The 17,558-nt window shown below is 54.9% G+C and overlaps 1 long non-coding RNA gene across 1 annotated transcript; it reads left to right on the forward strand.

Moving 5' to 3' along the window:
- The first annotated feature begins 4,974 nt into the window (after positions 1 to 4,974).
- Positions 4,975 to 6,453, forward strand: LOC140632930 (uncharacterized). The gene is made up of 2 exons (XR_012030575.1): positions 4,975 to 5,258; positions 5,353 to 6,453. It is a non-coding gene; the product is annotated as an uncharacterized lncRNA (long non-coding RNA).
- The last annotated feature ends 11,105 nt before the right edge of the window (positions 6,454 to 17,558 follow it).

The following is a 17,558-nucleotide window of genomic DNA, read 5'->3' on the forward strand; positions in this document are numbered from 1 at the left end:
AAAGCCACGGTTCTTCACGGCAGTCAGGAAAACGCGCTGCGTGCCACATGGTATTGTATTCTTTTTCAGGTTTCTATCATGTTATTAAAAACGACCCTCCGTGGGGCTTCTGGGTGGCTCGGTCGGCTAAGCGTGTCGCTCTTGATCTTGGCTCAGGTCTCGGTCACACGGTGGGGAGTTCGAGCCCCGCGTTGGGCTCGGCCCTGGAGGCAGATCCTACTTTTAAAAAACGACCGTGGGAGCACGTCTGCATGTGTCCCCACCGCCTCCCGCACCCTCCCTACTCAAGTGTGCTCTGTGCTCCTGGGAGTTGCCCCCCCACCCCCGGGGATGCAGGCCCCGGGCTCCCCGGCTGCTCCCTTCTCCAGGTGCCTTCATGCCCCGTAAGATGCGAGAAGCACTTCAATCACTGCACGTTAGCTTCTTTATTATTTTTTTTTAAGATTTTATTTATTTATTCATGAGAGACACACAGAGAGGCGGAAACACAGGCAGAGGGGGAAGTAGGCTCCCTGCAGGACTCGATCCCGGGACCCCGGGGTCACGCTCTAGGCCAAAGGCAGACGCTCCACCACTGAGCCCCACACCCACCCCGCCCCGGGCGTCCTGTCTCCCAGCTTTTACCTGGAAGATGGGAAGTGTCGAGGTTCACGGTGACTTTGCGGACTCCGTGTGTGGGAGAGCCCACGCATCCCACCCCCTTGTTGCGTTCCTCCCGTTGGCCGTGAACAGGCCGCGCAGCCCCCCGCCCCCCACGTCTTCCCCGTTGCCGATGACGAAGCGACCGTGTGGCAAGTCTGTGCCCCACGCTCCACCGCGGAGCCGCGTGCCCTTCCCTTCCACCCACCCCTTCCTGCCGCCCATCTCAGGACTTCTAGAAAGCTCTGAACCAGGTCCTGTGAATCTTGCTCTGTGTGTCCTCTCCACTGGGTCGCATTTGAACCCTTCGCGACACAAGCTTCCCAAGGAACCACGGCTGGCACTCGGTTCTGCTCGTTTCTCCAAATCGGCTTCGTCCACGACGGGGGTGGCGCGGGGCCCACTTCACCGAGTCCTGAGCTCCCCCCGGTCTGAGCTGCCCCGCTCTGCTCCGTGCCCACCTGGGAGACAGGAAGACCAAGGCCCTGCGTGTCACCTGCCCCCCGACTTGGAGAGTTAAAAACGTGCTGTGCAGGGTCATGAGAAACGGTCGTCGTCGGGAAGTTAGAACGAGGAGGGCCACGTGGTCACGGTGCCAGTCCCCAGAGAGGTGGGAAATCCTCCCGATTTCGTGCCTGCACAGAAAGTGACGGCTTTCTCTTCCCCACAAACCCAGAACACGCATCTTGACGTGTAGACAACCAGAGGCACAGGCGGCCCTGGGCCCCCTTCCACTGTCTTTTTGTGTTTCTTGTTTCGCTTCTCCGAGGCATGTAGATGTGCGTCAGGCATCCGGGATTCACCGCGCCACATGTCTGGCAGGCGGGTGTGCGGGCCGCTCTATCACATCTCATGCCCCATGTGCAGTGACCTTGGGGGAGGCCATCGCCCGTCACCATGGCTGCTTCTGTGTGAGCGAATCTGGGCCTGGGATGGTTGAGGACACACGGGGAGCCCGCTACAGACGCCGGGATCACAGCATTGCAACCTCCGGGGAGCTCAGGCCGGCTGCACGTGTGCTGCGTGTGAAACACGGCTCCGAGCAGTTGGCGCGCCCCACAGCACGTAACCCTCAGACCCTCGTGCAGGACCCACATTTTATGGCGGAGGACGCGGAGCTGCACGGAGGTCACAGACTTTGCAGGTCTCTCAGCAGTGACGGGGCGGTGGGACCCAGAGCCAGGCACTCACCCCCCGGAACCCTGTCTGCGGTCCTGGGGCCCGAGGCCAGCTGGCCGTTCTAGGACAGTCCTTCGCTCCATGGAATAGAGAAAGCTTTAAAAATAAATCCTGGGGATCCCCGGGTGGCTCAGCGGTTTGGTGCCTGCCTTTGGCCCGGGGCAGGATCCTGGAGTCCCAAGATCGAGTCCCTGCCTCGGGCTCCCAGCATGGAGCCTGCATCTCCCTCCTCCTGTGTCTTTGCCTCTCTCTCTCTCTGTCTCTCTCTGTGTCTATCACAAATAAATAAATCTTAAAGTAAATAAATAAATAAACAAATAAACTAATAAACAAACAAATAAATCAATCAATCCTAACTTCAGAGCGCGCCCAACAGCAGACTCCGAGAGATCGGCGGACCCCAGCGAACCACGCTCGCCCTCAGCCCCTCACCCGCCGCTCCCGGAACCTTGGCGGCAGTGGCGGCAGCCTCCGCTGAGCTGCTCATCGTCGGCCGGTACACGTCCCGTGAGCTGCTGCAGGTGTTCCCGGAATGCTGCATTTACTGCGTAGGATTCACTTTTCGAAATCTTCCAGGGACACAGCCCATTGCAGAAGCGAGGTGTCCAGGTGCTCCCTGCAAAGGCTGGCATACGTGGTGTCGAGGACCGGGCGGCAGGTGTTGGGAGAGCGCTGGCAGGGGGGCCCCGACTGAGACCCCTGCCCCGAGCCCTGGGCGGCCGTGTCACCGGGTGCTCCTGTGCTTCTCAGCCAGCATGGGAGCCAGTGCCGCACAGGAATGGGGGGTCCCCTGTGCTCTCTCCAGAGGAGCATTTGCCAAGGTCAGTGAGGGGCCGGTAGGCCCCCGGAGAAGCAGCACCCACAATGATGACAATACCAGATCCCTTCCAAACCCCTTTGCACCCTCCCACTGTAAGCTCCTGGAGGACAGGGAGCACCTCTACAAAAAATAAAAAACCACCAGTACCTCCCCCATCTCGCAGTGTCCCAAGACCCTGTGGAGTGGTGGAGGTGCACCAACAAATAAATAAATAAATAAATAAATTAATTAATTAATTAATTAATAAATAATAAAAAAAGAATCTTAACTTCAGATTACCTATAATCGAACAAGAGTATTTGGGCGCCACTTTCTATTCATGGCGCACCTTTGCTGCTTTTATTTTAATCAGGCAGTCATGGATAATATTAATTTTTTATTCCTCATTACGCATTTGTGGCTTCCATTGGGTGACCTTGGTGGTGCATCCAGACGAAGCTTCTAGAGTGTAAACTACACTCAACTGTCCCATCGTCTGGAAGCTTCCAGTATCTGGAATTGCTGTTTCTTTCTTTCTTTTTTTTTTTTTAAGATTTTATTTATTTATTCATGAGAGATGCAGAGAGAGAGAGAGAGAGAGGCAGAGACACAGGCAGAGGGAGAAGCAGGCTCCATGCAGGGAGCCCGATGTGGGACTGGATCCCGGGACCCCGGGGTCATGCCTTGAGCCAAAGGCAGGCGCTCAACTACTGAGCCACCCCAAGCCTCCCTGGAATTGCTGTGTTTTCTGTATTTTCCTCCTCACATCCCTCCTGAGCTGGGGACTGGCTTATCATTTCCTATATGCCTTTTGCAGAAATCCCATTTTCTCATCTCTTCCTGAAGACTCCCCTGCCCCGCAGGCTCTGAAACGCCGGGATCCTTGCAGGCCCTGGCTGCTGTGCGCTGCCCTAGTGGGGTAAACGTGTGGTTTGATGCCGACGCTTTGACTTTTGGGGTCTGGCGACAGGCCGGCCCCTGCAGTTAGGCCGCCCCCACAGCTGGCGAGGGACTTGCCTGGGGGCTGACCTTTTGGAAGCAAACCCACCGGGACCCCCGCCCTCCTTTGTTACCTGTTACATCCTGGGCCACTGTCCCTAGCCCTCCGCCCTGCAGGGCCAGTACTCGACCACCCGCTGGGCACAGCTCCTCCCCGAACCCACCTACGAAGAGGACGAGGAGGACATTGCTCAAACGAGCCAGCCCTACCCTGTGCAGGCCTCTTGGGTTCCTTCTGGTGGAAAGCACGGTAAGAGCTGCTGCCCACATTCCCCGTGGCTCTCACTGCCTCCCGTCCACCCTGATGCTTCCCGCTGGGCCTGTGAGGCATCAGGGTTACCCCACCCACCCCGCCGCCAGTAAACCATCTCTTCAAAGACAGTCCTCCCCATCGGTTCGCCCCACCATCCTGAACAATGATAACACCTACACTTAAAAATACACTTCCAGGGGCACCTGGGGGGCTCCGTGGCTGAGCGTCTTCCTGTGGCTCAGGTTGTGACCCCGGGGTCCTGGGATCGAGTCCATGTCGGGCTCCCTGCAAGGAGCCTGCTTCTCCCTCTGCCTCTGTCTCTGCCTCTCTCTGTGTCTCTCATGAATGAATAAATAAAATCTTAAAAAATAAAAAAAAAGCACTTCCAGGAAGGATTCTTTTCTTCACACAGGAAGTACTTGCCAACTAGCCCGGAGCCATGTGTGCAGTCCCTTCTGAATGAGGTGAAGAGACAGGTGCTCCATTTCCATTAAACTCTGATCTTCAAGGCTGAGACTACACGGCCCTGCTTTTTATGCTCCCACGCCACCACGTCAGCCGTGAAAAAGCGGCTCGTTATTGCTTACGTGTTGATAAAACAATATACCCACACGAGATGTTTTCCAGGAGAAAACCTACGCGATCATAAACTCCTAATAAACACATAGCGTCCATCGCTTGTCAGCGCAGAATGACGGTATTTCTCTCCAGGGTCTCGGATTTGCTGGAGAGTCTCCCGGGTTGTGAAGTGGATGGCTTCCCAGCGCAGATGGTGTTCGTTCTGCTAAAAAATAAAGGAATACCCGCCACGTGTAGGTCGAAGGTCTCGCTTGGAATGCCAAGGCCCTGCTGCTCCTTGGAGCCCTGGAGTGAATGGTTCTCATTATGCATCTGGCAGCCCATACGGGGACGTACTTACTGAGACTTAGATGCTTTACAATATGCTTAACCCGCATGACATTGAGCTCTATGTGATCAGTGATGTTCCTGAGTAGCGTGGGGTGCGAGGGAGATGCCAAGAGGGGCTACTGTGTCACATAGGACAGGTCACAGCGCTATTCCAATGACTCATTGGAGGTTCCTCTCTTGGGTAGGAAGTGGTTTCCTGGTAAAAACAAGCCTAAAACCCCACCCTTGTTGCCATAACAGAAAGAAGGAAACAGATCCCTGAAGGGGAACAGAGGGAATACACTGGGGGTGGAGATGCGTAATGCTTGCAAATCATGTCTGAAATCTTCTAGAACATATGGAAGGGAAGCACGGCTTAGCATAAACCAACGGGATCTACAGACTCAACTTGGCACGAGTTTATAAGGCAAAGACTACACTTAGGATGAGAATCTTGGAAGGAGAAGTAGGTGTGTCAGTGGTGTGAGGTCCGGGACGCAGGTAGGATGCCGAGGGAAAACAATCTTGACCGGTGGAGAACGTTCCTGGAGGGACCGTACATACAGCTAATCGCTGATTCTTTTTTTTTTCTTAGGATTTTATTTATCTCTTCATGAGAGACACACAGAGAGACACAGGCAGAGGGAGAAGAGAAGCAGGCTCCATGCAGGGAGCCTGACACGGGACTCGATCCCAGGACTCTAGGATCACGCCTTGAGCCTAAGGCAGATGCTCAACCACGGAGCCACCCAGGTGCCCCGAATCACCGATTCTTTACTGAGAAGAAGTGAGTGCGTGGAATCGAGGGCTATTTACTATCTTTACGGCCCATGTCCTACTCAGTACTATGAGGATGTTGTGGTCTTTATTTTCACGAAGTTATCACTTAAATAAACGGCTTTAGATGTGCGGGGTTGACGCCGCCTGCCAACGAAGACTCTGGTGCTAAAGGATATAAAACATCAGGTCACAACCCCTCCTGCAAGAATTGGGACTTTAGGAAGATGCTTTCTGTTTGAGCGTTTCCACTGCATTTATTTTTCAGACCATCGTGGCTCCGCCCTAAGTGTTTCTCTGGATCTAACAAAGGCCGTATCTGCTTTAGAGGGATATGAGTTAATTATTACTCTGGGATCTGAATTAATTATTACTCCGGGCCCTTTGGATAAACTTTTTAAGGAGATGCTGACTCATGATGAGTGCCTTTCCCGCTGAGCGTTCCCTCTGGACACGAGGTTCCCATGTTTATAGAAGGATTTGGCCCATTAAACATCAAGATGGGGGGAGGGGAAGGATGTCTAGAGGTTCCTTTAAAAGAATAACTTGGTTTAAAAGGACACAGACACACACAAAATGTGTGACGCCTTGGGAGGGGTCAGTATAACGGTCAGAGGGATGTTTGGGTTCCCCGGTGGTCACCGAGGACACCGGGCATCTTGCTGTTTACTCATTTCAGGTCATCTTACTCTTTTCAAGGGAAGATGAGAAATGTCTGCATGGAATGTTCCTGGTCTCCAAGAAAGTTTTAGCTATTTTAGTCACAGGGAGGAAATGGAGCCCAGCGATGAGCCACAAGGGCCGGACGGTGACGTCTGCACTGTGTTGTTCCCTGGTGTTCAGGGTAACGGGTCATTCTGACTCCCTCCACTCCTTGCGGTTCCCCAATATTCTTATTAAAAAGGCTATTTTGAAGTCATGTGGTAACCAAGGGGGACTTCCAGCCCGATCCCCTAACCGCATCGTAACTTCCGCCCTGTAGCACAAGGATCCCGGTTTATTTGACCTTGAGATGACTGAGATTCTTTCCTAAGAATCTGTGGTATTTATCTGATCCTAGAAAGAATTTACACCGTTCAAAGTCCTCTTCATGGGGGATCACGGCTGTGCTCAGAGACGTGGGGCTTTACTATGGGACAGAAAACTAATCGCCAGTTGACTCTCCTTTGCCACCTCTTTTCCTGCCGTGTCACTTATGTTTGTAAATCACATCCGGCGAACACCGTGGAGATCCTAGGCTGATAGAATCGGAAGGTGTACATGGTGTCTGCTCTCTCAGGGAGGGGTAGACTGTGTAGACTGTGCGGGTCCCCTTGGGGAGGTGCGGACAGTGTAGACCATGTCAGTTCCTTAGACTGTGCGGGTTCCCTCAGGGAGATATAGACCGTGGCAGTTCCCTCGGGGAGGTGTAGACTGTGTAGACCATGTGGGTTCCCTCAGGGAGGGATAGACCGTGCGAGTCCTTAAGACTCCCTGGGGAAAAAAAAAAAAAAAAAAAAAGGACTCCCTGGGGGGTGGGTGTGTGGACTATGTAGACCATGTCAGTTCCTTCAGGGAGGTATAGACTGTGCTGTTTCCCTCAGGGAGATATAGACTGTGTCAGTTCCCTTGGGGAGGTGTAGACTGTGTAGACCGTGCAGGTTCCCTCAGGGATGTGTAGACCGTGCGAGTCCCCTTGGGGAGGTATAGACTGTGTAGACTGTACAGGTTCCCTCCAAGAGGTGTAGACCATGCAGCTCCCCTAGGGGAGGTGTGGACTGTATAGACCATGTGGGTCCCCTTGGGGAGGTATAGACTGTGCAGTTTCCCTCAGGGAGATATAGACCGTGTCAGGTCCCTTGGGGAGGTGTAGACTGTGTAGACCATGTGGGTCCCCTAGGGGAGGTATAGATTGTGCAGGTCCCCTCAGGGAGGTGTGGACTGTGTAGACTGTGTGGGTCCCCTCAGGGAGGTGTAGACCATGCGGGTCCCCCAGAGGCCAGTCCGTTTACTGCAGTGCACCCAGCATGCACCCCCAGGGCAGGGCCTCGTCGTACCCTGTGTCCCAGCCCCTCCCGCAGGGACCCCGTCCCCCTCCTTGCGGGGCGCACAGGCTCCCGGGCCGCTCGGGGAGCGCGGTCAGGAGGGTGCCCGGACGCCCATCCCGGGACCCCCCACCCTGGCCCTCGTGGCCCCTGACATGGCCCGTGCCCACAGCCTCGCTCCTGCCCGCGCCCCGCGATCACCGACTCCTCTGGGAGGGAGGGCGCGGGTCAGTGACGTGGGTTGTGCTCACTCTGGCATGGTGGCTTCTGTCCTTTCCTGAGGGGTGACGACACGCAGGCGGCCGTGTGCATTCGGTGTACACTGCACCACGCGTGTGGACCCAAGTAGACCGACTGACTTCCCCCGCGTTTCAACCCGCAGCTGGAGCAGCACCAGGGCTGACCCGGATGCAAAGCTCAGTGCTGCGAGCAGGGCCTACGTGGCCGCCCTGCCCCCCCGGAGTCCACCGGAGTCGCAGGCCGCAGCCAGTGGCCTTGGGACTATGGGCAACAACTGCCTGACCCTGATGACTCTTAGTCTGGTTCAAGGGTCCCAAAGCGAACAACACAATCTGTCACCTCCCTCAACCCCTGAGCCCCCCAGGCGCCCCCGGCACCGATTTTAAAGCCCTCTCAAGGCTCAGGGGTGGAGCATCTGCCCTCGGCCCAGAGCGTGACCCCAGGTCCCAGGATCGAGTCCCGTGTCGGGCTCCTGCGTGGAGCCTGCTTCTCCCTCTGCCTGGGTCTCTGCCTCTCTCTCTCTCTCTGTGTCTCTCATGAGTAAATAAATAAAATCTTTAAAATAAAATAAAATCGGTGCCAGGACATGATCATCTTCCCGGAACTGGCTGAGCCGGGCGTGCGTGCGTGTGCAGCGTGTATGCATGTGCAGCGTGTGTGCTCAAGCAGAAGCACGGCCTTACTCACGGATACGGTTCGATCACCTTGGGGCTCACTCACGCCTCCCTCGTTTCCCAACAAGCACATCTCACGGCTGAGTCCCAAACGCCAGGGATGTCGGGTCAGGGACATGCTGAGGGACCGCGTGGTCCCTGCTTTCACCGCCTGCCCTGGGGTCACAGCAGGTGCCCGTGAGGTGCAGGTGGAGAGAGGAGGGTCCCGGGGTGCGTGGGCCGGAGAGGGACACGGGGGGAGTGGCGTTCACGGCCTGACCTGCGGGTTGGTGGGTCGGGTGCAGAGTGGGGGGGGGTGGCGAGGCCGGCAGGAGGCGACAGGGGCTGCCTCGAGGGTCTACCGTGTGTGTGCTTCCCGCACCTCGTCCCCGGGCCGTCCACGCAGCAGGGAGCTGGGGACGTCAGCATTTCCCACACGGGAGTGGCCCACCTGTGCCCGACCTGTGCCCCACCTGCCCCCCACTGCCCCCCACCCATGCTCCACCTGCCCCAACTGTGCTCCACCTGCACCCCACTACAACCCACCCATGCTCCCCTCACTGCACCCCAACTGTGCTTGACTTGCCCCCCACCTGCCCTCACATGCACCCCGCACCCCACCTGTGGCCCACCTGCTCCCCACCTGCCCCCCACCTGCACCCCACTGTGCCCCACCTGCCCCCCTGAACTCCACCTACACCCCACCTGCCCCCACTGTGCCCCACCTGCACCCCACTGGCACCCCACATGTACCCCACCTGCCCCCACTGCACCCCACTGTGCCCCACCTGCCCCCCTGCACTCCACCTGCACCCCACCTGCCCCCATTGTGCCCCACCTGCACCCCACCAGCACTCCATGTGTACCCCACCTGCACCCCACTGTGCCCCAACTGCCCTCTACCTGCACTCCACCTGCACCCCACGTGCCCCTACTGAGCCCCACCTGCACCCACCTCCCCCCACTGCACTCCATCTGCACCCCACCGGTGCCCCACTTGTAGCCCACCTGTGCTCCACCTGCTTCCACTGTGCCCCACCTGCCCTCTACCTGCACTCCACTTGCACCCTACCTGCCCCTACTGAGCCCCACCTGCACCCACCTGCCCCACTGTGCACCACCTGCCCCCCCGCACCCCTGCACCCTACTTCTCCCCGCCTGTACCCCATCCGTGCCTCTGCGCAAGTGCTCTCTCACCTGGCCTCTCCTTCCACCTGGGCGTGCCTGCTGTGCGCCGCCGTCCCGGATCTACCGGCCACCCTGCGGCCGGGCACTCGGTCTTCCTCTTACTCCACGAGGGTTTCCCGTGTTAGAAGCCATCACCTTAGGCAGCTACTCAGGTAAGATCCCCAGTTTATGGTGGAGTCGCGGAGCCAGCCCCAGGACGAAGGCCCTTAAGTGAATCTTTTTCAATATACGACAGTTAATATTAGCATTAGCAGGTGACGCCGCCCGATTGGTCTGTTTGGGGCGTCAGGATGCGGTGTAATGGGACTCGCCCGAGCAGCCTTGCGTTTCCGGCTAGAACGTAATTTAATTATTTGTGTTACTCCCTTTCACACCAATGTACCTCGTGTGTCTTTATGAGATAAGGGGAAGATATCACCCTCTAGTTGTCACACATAAGGCCTATGTTATTAAGATAGCTTTTAAACCAACAGAAGCTTTTTTAAAAAAAGTTTAAGTAATCTCTTCGCCCAACGTGGGACTCTAACCCACAACCCCAAGCTCCAGAGGTGCGTGCCCTTCCAACAGAGCCCCCAAAAATGCTTTTATCTAGAAACATTTTAGACGAAATTTTATATAAGAATGGAGGAATTGACCCATCAACGCTGCCTGAAAGCCGTCGAGGACTCTTACGCAAATAGTAGAATTATAACAGCAAAAGGGAAGGTAGCCGGACAGTCATCCCGAAGAGTCTTCAAGGATTGAAAGCCACGCGAAGGACATATTTAAAATTCTGAGACCCCTTCTTTCCACCTGTGAGTGAGCAAAGGAGACGATCTCTGGCCGAGGACACATTCCGCGTGGCAGGTGTGTCGCTCTGCGAGGACCAGGACCCGCGCGCCTTCTGGCTGCCCAGACCCCTGTGCTGATGGAATCTGAAGCCGCTTTCTTGGTGTCACTACCTCTACTCCCAGGGAGCGTGAATAGCGAGTGGAGACACGTGGGCGGCAGACGAGCTTCTTTCTGAGGAAGTCTAACGAACGGGCCCGAGGTGGAGTCATTACGAACCGGGTATCCTAGAAACGGTGCGACTCATCAGCAACGAAGCCAAACGACCGGGGTGGAATCGTGAGGAAGGGTGCACTTCGGTTGCAAAAATGATAAAACTGTCTCTATTCGTTTTTCATGGATTTTCATAGCAGGTCCTAAATCAGTAAAGCATTGCTTTTCCTGGAAATAGTTGTGACTCGCAGGACGCCGGCCGTTACTAGCGCCAGCTGCCACCAGGTTCGGAGACACGCGGGTTCCGCACCAAGAGCTTCACGGACGCCGAAGGTCACGACAACCTGTTAGAGCAGCTCGCATCAATGTCCTCGTTTTGCAGAGGAAGAGCTTGTGGCATAGAGAGGCCGAGTAGCAGGTGCATCTGGAGCTCCCACCTGGTCCCCGCGTCGGTGATGGCAGCCACGGTGCGGTCCTGGGGCTCAGGCAGGAACGAGGCTCCTGGAGGTAAGCAGGCTGCGCAGAGTGACCGCGGGCACTCCGGGTACCCTGATACCCCAGCTGTGTGAAGCTGAGGCGACCTTCGGCCTCGTACGTCACGTCATTGCTTCCGCAGCGGCCTTGGTTGGAGGCTCTCCCCAGGCTCACTCACAGGCGAGTCCTTCCTCTGGGCTAAGCTGTGACCCGGCGACCGCGGGAAGCAGTGCAGCCCCTCGGTGGCCTTGGGCACGTGTATCAGCGTCCGATGGCCCCAGCGACAAATGATCACAAATGTGGTGATTCAAAGCAGCACAAACTGCAATCACCTCATCATCTATTGAAGCGACTTATGTCTGGTAATAATGGTTTAAAATCATATAAAAATCAGTCCTCCTCCCACACGGCAGCAACACACAGCAAAGACAGACAGTATTCCGTTTCTTGGCACAACAAAATACCAACAAAAGTAAGCAAAACTTGCACCTAGAAAGGGCTGTATAAAGTTTTATGAAGAAAATAATATGGGGTTCAGGGGCACCTGAGTGGCTCTGTGTGTGGTGTCCAACTCTCGATCTCAGCTCAGGTCATGAAGTCAGGGTCATGAGTTCCAGCTCCGCACTGGGCTTCCCATTAAGTGGGGGGTCAGCCTACAAAAAAAAATAGCGGCACCTGGGTGGCTCAGTCGGTTAAGCATCTGACTCCTGGTTTTGGCTCTGGTCGCGATCTCAGGGGCGGGAGATCAAGGCCCAGGTGGGGCCCTGCGCTCAGCATGGAGTCTCCTTAGGATTCTCTCTCTCCTTCTCCCTCTGCCCCTCTGCCCCGCACTGACATGCTGGCTCTCTCTCTCTCTTATGTGTGTGTACTTTCTTTCTAAAATAAATAATTTTTTTTTAAAGAAGAGAATATGCAGTTGTATTTCTGGCAGGTTCTATTCCTGGTAAACCAAGCCACTTGAAACACCCCTTCTGCTACAAACACTTGGAAACGTTGGATTCAGTATAAACGGTGTGGGGAAGGGGAGGGATGTGACTTCTCCGCTAAGTTCTCGAGAGGGAAAGGAGAATTCCTGGGGGCAGAGGAGACAGAGAGAGTGAAAATCAGCCTGGAAAGTGGATGAGCAGATGCTGTCGAGGCCTCGTGGTGAGCCCATGACCTCAGGGTTGTGGTTTCTGTACAGATGGGCTTTTACCTGCCTGCGGCCTCCAGAAGTGAGGGAGACTGCGAGGCCCGGGGCCCTCCGAGTGTCTGTCCCTCAGGGCAAGAGGTGGGGTGATAAGAAGTAAGCCAGCAGAAAGGCAGAGCGGGGCACGCGGGTCGCCGTCCCCGATGGAAATAACATCTCCCTTGGGAAATCTCATAAATATTGACTTTGCCTCTTGGGAGGACTTGGATTTGACATTGACACTTCCCGTGCAGCCCGTAATGGAGAAACTCTGTCCGTGATGCCTGCCAGGAGCAGGGCTCAAACCTCCCCGAAAAGACGTTCCCACGCCTCGGACTACGTGGCATTATCGAGGCCCCTGAAGATGAGCTCGCAATTCAAAATATGTGCACACACACACACACACACACAAACCCACAAAACTTGATACCCTGTGGTCCTGGGGGGTCAGAAGATCACAGTGGGGTTCACTGAGATAAGCTTCAGGTGTCAGCAGGCTGGTACCTTCCTTTGGCACGGGTGGGGGCGGGTGGTATGGATTGTGTTTCCTTCTCTCTTCCAGCTTCCAGAAGCCGCCTGCTTTTCGGATCTTCAGAGCTGGGTGGGTCGCTTCGTCTCATCCCTGATCTCTCCCCTCTCAAGACCCCAGGATCCCACTGGGCCCATCTTGATCATCTGCAATAATCTTATCATTTAAAAATACTTAATTAAAAAAATACTTAATGTAATCCCATCTATAAAGCCCTCAGGGCACGTGTCCCCATCAGGTTCCCAGAACTAGGTCTCGGACATCTTCGTGGCGCGGGGCAAGGGTGCATCATTCCAGTCACCGTGGAGTTTTTGGATAGTTGAGGTCTACGGAATCTCCAGGTCTGTAGAAGGTCGGGCCAGACCAAATTTCTGTGTTTTCTTTTCTTTAAATTGTGGCTGTCCTTTTCATTTTCCTCTCCGTTTATGGCAGCTGATGGGAGAAGGAAAAGAAATGGCTTATTTGGCTATATATAGTCAAATATATATATATTATATATAAAATATAATATTTTATATTATATAATTATAATATGTATACTTTAATATATATTAAATATATATATTTATATATATTTTAATACATATATATTTTTTCAAGTGAGACCTGAAAGCATTCACGTGTGTCTGCCTGAGGTGCAGGGGTGCACGTGCTTATTTCATACCCCCCACCCCCCGCCCCGCCTGCAGCCTGGTGCCTCAGGCCAGCTCCTCCCTGTTTTGGGGACCGGAAACTATTTTCTCCCATTTCCAGACATTACGAAAGGCCAAGTCCAAGTTGACCTGGGTGTTTCCCATGGCTCCCACACGCATCACGGCGTGGGGCATCCTTCCCTCTGCTCTCCCTGGTTTTCTCCCACCCCCCTCGCCCCTACTTCCCCAATGCCGCACCCAATAGTAATACTCACAGGTTCAAAGTCAAATGAGAGTCCCGATGTGGTGTTTCCAGGAATATCCTCCGGTCCCTGGAGCCGGGGTCACCCAATTCCTCCCATCCCCACATGACACCCCCAGCGGCCAGGAACGGAGCGAGCCTGTATCCTCGTGGGTCCCACATGGCTGGAATGAGGCACCATCACCACATTTGTCCCTCAGTAGATCCCACCTTCCTGATTCATGGAAAATTGTGCTAGAAGAGTAGAGGGGAAGGAAGACTCATGGGCCAGGAAACCCCCTGGTCTACACCAAAGGATGGCCGTTTCAGAGATTTCCAACTCGACGTCTTCCTCTCCCTTCAAATGCACTTTGCTTGCTTCCCTGTGGTCGCCCAGTCCGGGTGGGAAAACCAGAGGCTACGGACTAAATTAATAAATGAAAAGCAGCTTGCTGTATCCGTGCTTGCGAGTGTAGTCCTTTCACAGCCCATTTTCCCTTCTTCTTATTTGTGACCTTTTTTTTTATGCCATCATTTTCCTCCCCAGCTGTGATGGTTGGTTTCATAGGTCAATCTGGCCGGGCAAATGGTGGCCACATATGTGGTCAGGTGTTATTCCAGATGTTTCCGTGAGGATGTCTTTGGATGAGATTAACATTTAAATTGGTAGACTTGAGGAAGGCAGATTTTTTTTCCCTGTGGGTGGGCCTCACCCAACTAGTTGAAGGCCTGCGTGGAACAAAGACTGACCTCCCCTGAGCAAGAGAGAGTTTTGCAGCAGGTGGCGGGCTTTGAGCTCCAGCTGTAAGTCTTCCCTGGGTCTCAGCCTGCCAGCAGCACCCCCCCGCCCCGCCCCGCTCCCCGCCCAGGACTACAAGATATGAAGTTTGGGGGGTTGGATTGACCAAGTCTCCACAATCCTAGAAGTCAATTCCTTAACGTAAATCTCTTCATCTATTGCTCCATTGATCGATCTCTGTATTTATCCTGTTAGTCCTATTTCTCTAGGGAAACCTGGCTGATAGAATGGCCTTTTCTCAAACCGATAACATTTTTGTAGAACCTAGATGAGGTGGTACTTAGTGGTTTGGGCCATGCAGGAGCGCCACGGAAAGACTCAGCATGGAACAGAGCCCCGTAGGGCGGTGGGATGGGCGGGGGGCCTGCCTTGCAGCTGACTGGGGCTTGGAGTCCGCCCTGCTGTTTACTGGCTGGGTGAGTGTAGGTGGCTCATGGGACCAGACTCACAACAGAGGATGTGAAATGGCTCACACCTGCTTTTCTATGGGATGCAGTAAGGCTGAACAGGAGCACCATTGTTAGGATAATTAGGAGGAAATCTGCCAGGTTTTGTCTTCAAAAATACACGTTTTCAGGAATCAGGACTGACAATGGTGTTGCTGCTGTGACACTATCACCTAAGAAGAGCATTTCTGGGCTGGGGGGATGAGGTGGCTGGGTGATAGGAGGGCACTTGATGGGATGAACGCTGGGGGTTATACTATATGTTGGCAAACTGAATTTAAAATAAATAAAATAAAATAAAATAAAATTTAAAAAATGGGGAAGCCTGGGTGACTCAGTAGCTTGGTGCCTGCCTTCGGCCCAGGGCGTGACCCCAGGGTCCTGGGATTGAGTCCCACGTCGGGCTCCCTGCATGGAGCCTGCTTCTCCCTCTGCCTGTGTCTCTGCCTCTCTCTCTCTCTGTGTCTCATGAATAAATAAATAAAATCTTAAAGAAATAAAAAACCATGTTGGCCACATTCCTTTCAATCTTAGCCTTCTTGTCTGGGCTTTGTAAGGTTTTTGTTTTTGTTTTTGTTTTGCCAACATCATGCTTTCGGTTCCCAAAAGCAAGTACCATTTCCCCATAAATCGCACAATTGCTCGCTCAATTCGTTAGTCACAACTGCTACTGGTACAGCGTATTGAGGCGCCTTCCAGGAAGTCTAAAAATCCTAGATCAAAGATGAGTGTGCGGTTGCTGGAAAACCATAGTCTTGCTCAATCGACGTCTTAAGAAGTGGAAGTTTAGGGTCCTTGCACGGCGTGGCCTCGGGGATTTGAGCAGCCAGCCTCGGGCTCCGCGTTGGCCCCACGTGCTCCCGGACGGCGAGAGGCAGGGCATCTCTCATCAGCCTTGTATCCCGGGTGCTTGGCCCTTGAAAGAGAACGACTGATGTTTGGCGAATGAATGACGGAGCTTCCGGGTCACTTCAGGGTGGGTTACTCCTGAAGACACATTAAAACTCGTTCTTTCAAAGGTTCACTGAATCCGCGTGAGGTTGGGTGCCCACTGCGCGCTGGGGCCTCACCCCACGAAAGCTAGGCTGACGTTTGTGTGGAGCAGCCAGACACTCCCTCCCGGGGGGCAGCGGCCGTGACCCGGGCCGTGACCCAGGCCGTGACCCGGTCCTTGCAGGGCACGGCCTTGCGGCACCGAGGATGGAGCTGCAACGGGGGCTCGTGTGAGCCGGGGCTTTGTGCCCTTCCTCTGTAGCTCGGGGCTCCGGAGGCAGGCGTCCTGGCGGCTTGCTCCACAGGAGGGGACCCCTGAGAGCCCGACCTCCCCACGCTGTGCACCCTGTAATGTGCGGGGACCTGGAAGCTTCAGATTTCATGATCCCCACCCAGGAGCTGGGGTTTATTCACTACGGTGACATTCGGGCAGTGGAGTGTGGACGGCGGAGACCCAGGTGATTGGTCCCTGGTGGGCGGTGGGATATGAGCTCTGCTTGGAAACGTGCAGGGGTGTTGGCGGTGCAGGGGCTCTGGGCAGAGGTAAGAGGGGCTCCCGGCCGGTGCCCACGCGGACCGTGCAGGCTGCACATCCACCCACCGTCTCCCCGCAGCTCCTCGCTCCCGTTAAAGCCCTGTTTTCGCTCCCGTAGGAGGAGGGGTGACGACCTGAATATAACCAGTGCCCCCCCCCACACACACACCATCCCGGGACTGGGCTGTGATTAATCTGAGCGCCTCATGCCAACTGAGCCTCCCTTTGCGAGCGCTTGTCTTGGGGGTGAGTGCACAACCCCACCGTGGCCAACGGTCCCCGTGCGAAGTGTGCAGGGGGGAAAGATTTCTTCCATCCTCTTGGTTTGAGGATGTGATGTCCGGAGCTATGGCTGCCTCTGTGACCGTGAGTCAGAGGTCGAGAGCATCTCCGAGACGCTGACCCAGGACGGACCCTTCCGGAACCTCCTCCCTGTGAACCTCGTGTTACGGGGGTGGTTACATCTCCTCACCCGTGACCCCCACTCAGCAGGCGCTTTGTTACTTGCAGCAAAAACAAGAGCCAACGTGACCTCACCGGCCCTGCCTAGAAGGTTCCCGTGTGAGAAACGAACAGATCTTAGATTTGACACGACCAGAGGAGCCCACGGTGTAAGTTATGAGCACATATAAGCACCTGTACGCGTACGTGTGTAAGAAGGAGGTGGGGCTGCTGCTGCGGGCGCGAGGGGCCTTCAGAAGTGAAGCGTCCGATCAGTCATTCGGGTGTTTGCCTACACGCTGCACCCCAAGCCGGTGATCCCTTGGGAGCGCCCCCAGGATTCAGAGTTTCTGCTGCTGCGCTTCCCACTGACAATCTGGCCGCGGCTCGGCCGGCACCCAGAGATGGGAGTCCCCACGTGGGCGAGGAGCCAGGAGCCGAGGCCAGGACAGGCAGCGGGTCCAAATCTGTCTGTTCCAGGAACGGCGGGTAAAGGGAAGAAAGTCCTGGAAAGGGTACTGGCTTACGGGAAAGTAGTGAAACATCAGGCTGGGAAGAACGGACAGTAGGGGTTATGGTCCTTGGGAAGGTGAGCTAGATCTCAAGAGGCACTGACACCGCTGTTTAAATCATTTTATTTTATTTTATTTTATTTTATTTTATTTTATTTTATTTTATTA

This window comes from Canis lupus, chromosome 5 (genome assembly GCF_048164855.1).
Source record: "Canis lupus baileyi chromosome 5, mCanLup2.hap1, whole genome shotgun sequence".
In the NCBI taxonomy this organism is placed as follows: Eukaryota; Metazoa; Chordata; class Mammalia; order Carnivora; family Canidae; genus Canis; species Canis lupus.